We start from the raw sequence: 5,805 nt of genomic DNA, 5'->3' as shown, positions 1-5,805 counted from the left end.
CCCATTTAACATTGTCAAAAGCTTTTTCTAAATCTACAAATCCTATGTACGCACTCTTTTCTTTTTCTGTCGTTTTCTCTATTGTTACTCGTAAAGCTAGAATGGCCTCCCGCGTTCCTCTATTTCTTCTAAACCCAAATTGATCTTCCCCTAATAGTTCTTCTGCCCTTTTTTCCATCCTCCTCTGTACAATTCTAATTAAGATTTTTGATGCGTGGAAAGTTAAGCTAATTGTTCTAAATGTCTCGCACCTATCCGCGCCCCTCTTTTTAGGTAATGTTACTACTACGTTCCGTTTATAATTCTCTGGGACTTTCTCCGTCTCGTAAATGTAACTAACTAGCTTAAACATACGATCTCTAACCTCTTGTCCTGCATGTTTTAGAATTTCCCCCTGTATCCCAACTACACCTGGTGCCTTATTATTCTTTAAGTTTTTTAATGCTACATCGAACTCTTCTTTCATTATGGGATAACCTAGCTCATCTATCTCTACACTATCTTCCTTCTCTAATATATCTCCTAACTCAGGGCTCGCGTAAAGATTCTCTCAATATTCTTTCCACCTATCTGCCTCTTCCTCGTTTCCTATCAAAATGACCCTTGCCTCGTTTCTTATATTATTACTACCGTATCGTACCTCTCTAAAATTCCTTTTAATTATATTATACGCCTCATCGGTTTTACCTACTTCAAACTTTTCTTCTACCTCTTTACACATCCTATCAATCCACTGTTCCTTAGCTGCCCTACACTTCCTAGTTATTTCCTACTTTATAGCTTTATATCTTTTTTGCCCTTCTTCATCTGTCCTATTTTTGTATTTCCGCCTGTCGTCTATTAATCCAACAATCTCATTTGTTATCCAGGGTTTCCTACTTTCGTTTTGTTTAAAACCTAGTATATCTGTAGCTGCTGACTTTAGGCACCTTTTAATGCAGTAGCTATGTCCCCGTCATTCGTTTCTCCCGCCTCTCTAGCCTATCACGCGTTTCGTTACATTTTAGCTTTTCTAAGTCAAGACGTCGCCTACCTTCCCCCTTTTTCAGAATTTTCAATTTACGATTGGTCTTCATAACTACTAAGTTATGATCGCAATCTGTATCTGCTTCTGAATAACTCCTACAGTACTTCACTTGATTTTTAAATCTTTGCCTAACAAGTATGTAATTTAACTGATATCTCCCTAAATCACCTGACATCTTCCACGTATAGCGCCTCCTAACGTGATGGTTGAATAAAGTATTCGCGACGTTTAAGTCACGTTTATCGCAAAATTCTATCAGCCTATCACCCCTATCATTTCTATTGCCTAATCTAAAATAACCTGCTATTGCACCCACTTTACCTTAACCTAAAAGTATTAGATTTTCCTCTCCTTTCACTAAACTTAATACGTCTTCTATATCTGCATAAACTACTTCCACGTCTTCATCACTGTAAGATGATGTAGGCATGTAGAGCTGCACTAATACCGTTCTTACCGGCTTTGAGTTTAATGTAACCATAACTTTCCTATCGCTTTTTTGTAAATAACTTTCTACACTCTGCCCTACTTTCCTACGCATTACAATTCCTACCCCCTAATTACCTTCTACCGATTATATAAGTCTCCAGCTTCGGGCCAACGAACTTCATTAATACCTACTATATGTAATTCTAATCTATCCGTCTCTACTTTTAAATTGTCTAATTTTTCTACTTGCCTCATTGTTCACCTATCCCTATTGCACTTATTGATGACATCCCCCGAGGTAGTCCCCCCCCCCGAACATCCGAAAGGGGGACTAGTTTACGTCCGGAGTGCTTTACCCCAGAGGATGCCATCATTTAATTTTTGCGTACGTTGTACTCGGGATCCTAATGTGGTGGTTTCCCGTCGCCTTCCACATAGCAGTATTGTGCATCAGGATGCCATACCGATTCTTGTGATCTCTGCCACCCTGAGTACTGAAAGAGCTGCTGCCCTCTTTCAGGGACTTGTCTTAGTCTGGTTTCTCTAAGAACCCCTCCATTATGGTTGAACCTATGGTCCGGCTCCTTAAATCATCGAAACTCGCAAGCCGATCAACCCACTCTAGTTTGTACTAGAGTTTCGTCAAGGTTCAAGTCCCGCCGGATCGGAAATTATTAAATAACTAACATTTATTTAAAATACACTTCGTCGTCAATAGAAAACGTTATGTAAACATTATTAGGTACCTATATGAATGTCATCTCGATAATTGTAATTTTATTAAGGCAAATTTCCACACCATCATTGAGGTATTGCCAAAACGAGTTACCTTTCTAATTTACAGATTTTTGCTGAATTTGAATTGGAGTGGCGGGACTCGTGCTTTCTATGATTTATAATTTTAATGTAATTGTTAAGCAATACATTAGCAAAAGAAGATAAAATTAGGAAGAATTTGTCTTTATGCTTTCCACAATTTCATATTTTTGAAAATTCTAAATAAACAGTATCATTTTTAATACTTTCAATAGTTAATTATCCTAAAATTGGTTTTTGATGTTCAACCCTAAAAATAGTGTCCGCAAATTTTCGTTATTACTTATTTCTTCAAAAATGGCATAAATGTAAAAAGACTATACTGACATTATCAGTAGGAACGAAAAGTCCTCCCCTTTGGAAATAATCAAAATAAATATCTCCAACGCAAGAGCCTTTATTGTTTATTATTATTATTGTTATTTAGCGAAACACAATTGTTGCAAGTTACCTTTTTACACGCAGAATGAACTGCATTTTCTGAAATGTAAATTTTTAAGGAGTCATCTAAATCACAATTCATTAAATAATCGGAATTTAAAATTTCAATAAACCGACTTATCCCTAAGGGAGAATTTTCAACATTGTAAATTTCGGGTTCATCATTCTCTCGTAATTTTGGATATGTTAAAGGCACATTTAAAACACTACCGGCAATGGATACTTTTTGTACTCTTACGTTATAGTTATGTATGCAAACTGCAGAATATTTTGATGGAGTCCAATATTTGCGTGGTATTGCACTTATCCAGTTTTTCGCATTTCATCAGTTTTTGGGAATAAAAATGTACTCATACTTACCAAATTTTAAAGATGATTAATAATTTGAATTGCAGTCGGGAATATAACAACGATGAGACATTTTGTTAAAATAAACAAAAAATTATAACAAAATCACAATCTGACCTAAAACACTTTCACTTCTTTCACCCAATGCTTAATTAAGCCTTATGCAATTAAAACTGTATCCAAAGGTATTAATCACTAAAACATACTATAAGCATCCTTACTGCACATCTATTGCACGATATTTCCACTAAAGTTAAAATATTATAGAATATCGAATGAAACACAACAGCTAATGTTTTAGCTGTAATTGTAAGTTGAAATCCTAAGACTCTCACAGTGTTGCCAAGCAAACCTTCAGCACGGCTTATAACTAGAGACGGCCGTGCCACACTGTCTGATCTTAGAAACAATATGGTGCTTTAAAGTCATATTATTATTGAAATGTATAACAGCGACAGTATGTGGGTCAATCAACTATTTAGTGCATAGGTTATGATTTTTCCATATTTTTTCAAGTATTGATTTTTCAAATATTTAATAGTTTCAGAAGTTACAATATATATTCTACTTTACGAATCTGCATACAGCAGAGCACTTTTCTTTCAGAATTGGCTATTTTTAGCTTGTAAGCGCACTGAAGTCTTATAAAAGCAGTCACCTGGACAACTAGTTCAATATTTTTTTAGTGTGAATATTTATTTTATCTGTAATTTAACACTGTACATATAAATCAAGTCGGGTGTATATCTAAATTTAAAAGTAGTCAATTTGAGATATTACGCATAGTACTCCTAATATTTTAAGAAATAGTGTCTCTTGGACAACCATCAATTTTGTATGACGTTAAAAGTTTAATTTACATAATATTAAACCAGAAAATATTAAATATATATATATATTTATGTTGCTTTTATACTTAGCTACACTTTTAAAAAAACGTGGGGCGTTTAAAGACACGGTTAAATTCCAGACGGATTTTACAAAAGTTCAAATCGACTACTTTAAANTCCAGATCATTGTAAAAACATTTATTTTGTAGATTTTCCATAAAATTCAACAGTAGGTGTACCATATGAAGCCTGATACATTTTGCTCATCTTGCATCAATTAAATCTATTTTTCCAATTTATAAAAAACTTCTTCGAATATTTACTGAACTAATAACTTTGGCCCTCATAATAATTGTGTAACCCTAAGACCATTTGTCGATTAAAAATCTCAAAACTCCTACGGTTAAAAAATCAGGTAGCTTCCAGGTAACATTAATGTTTCCTGAAAGATTAATCATATTCTCTTAAGTTTCATGAAATGAGAGTGACTGTATTAATTTCAACGCCTGACCTATGATCTGCACTGGTTTGTGATCTGCAAGATTATGAATGGTTGTACTAATCGGGTATGTATAATACGTGTGCAAATGATGTAGTATATGTGGTAGAAATAGATACACTTTTAGTCAATGTCGTCTTCAAGGGGACTAGAGGGGCTGTAATTCCATACTTTATACTGCATGATCAGAATCATCACATATTAAAAGGTCTATTATTGTTCTTTAATCCTTATTTACATTGTCTTTGTTATTATTTATAATACCATGTACAGAGTTTTTGTTCTAATGTAAGTTTGGGTGGACTAAATGTCGTTTTTATGTAGTTTTATATAGTTTAGGTGGTTTTAGGACTATTGTAGCAAAACTGTATTTATGTTATTATAAAATAAAAACCTTTTTTTTTTATAAAATGTTTTCCTAAAAATAAAAACCATAAATATCTGTTCTATGATTTTATATTCATTGCGTCTGAGGATTTATATCGGTGTAGATGAGTTTCTAGTTTAGAAGTGGTGAAGGGGACACAGAATTTGACATAAAAATGACCCAAATGTCCCCCGGACCACTCTCAAATGAAGGTGACACAATATAATAAAAAATATATTTTTGCCTTAAATACATTGATTTAAGTGTGTATTCATTAATCATGTATAAAGAAAATAAGTTTTGGTATTATTTATATTAATACAAATCTGGGACCTGGTACGGTTGTCCAAAGCAAGAAAAAGTTGATTTACCCATGTATTAAGTACCTACTTACCATATATCCCATCTTAAATCCTACCTACATTTTGTTCAAACCACGAAATTAAGGCCGATTTGAAGATCAAGCCTAAATTTCTATTATCACGTCCAGTTTTCATAAAAAATTGTTCAATGTTTAAGTTATGAGTCCTAAAGTCAATGCTTTGTTGTTAAATGTAGAAATTTTCAGGTAAAAATTAGGATAGGTTTGGTTGTGGTTTCAAGTTGTCCTTGAAATAACTTATCTACTTTTCAAAAGGAAAGTAAACTGAACTAAACGGATCACGTTCTTGGTTAGCATTTTGTCAGACAAATAACACAATCTCGAACTCATTCCTTAGCAGTTCATTCCTTGCAATTAGACGACACATTTGACGGAACTGCATATTGCATGTTGATGTGTGTTAAATCGTGAGGTAAAGATAAATAACAACCACTAGTTATGAAAAAAAAACTCTTGGGTGTTTCATTCCCACTAGCCAGTATTGCTGGTGGGCGGGCAGACCCTCCGGACTACGCCGGAAGGCCCTCTTCAGCCTGCTTTCAGGAATCGTGGGAATGGGTGGGTGGTGGTTCGGGTGAGAAAGTTGAGACGGACGAAATGAAGACAGAAGAGAATGAAAGATTATCTGTGGAATATTACTGCCTCAGCATTTGCCTAAGTGATCCA

This window comes from Agrilus planipennis, unplaced genomic scaffold (genome assembly GCF_000699045.2).
Source record: "Agrilus planipennis isolate EAB-ADULT unplaced genomic scaffold, Apla_2.0 scaffold207, whole genome shotgun sequence".
NCBI classification, from domain to species: domain Eukaryota; kingdom Metazoa; phylum Arthropoda; class Insecta; order Coleoptera; family Buprestidae; genus Agrilus; species Agrilus planipennis.
Note: the sequence above shows the minus strand (reverse complement) of the source record.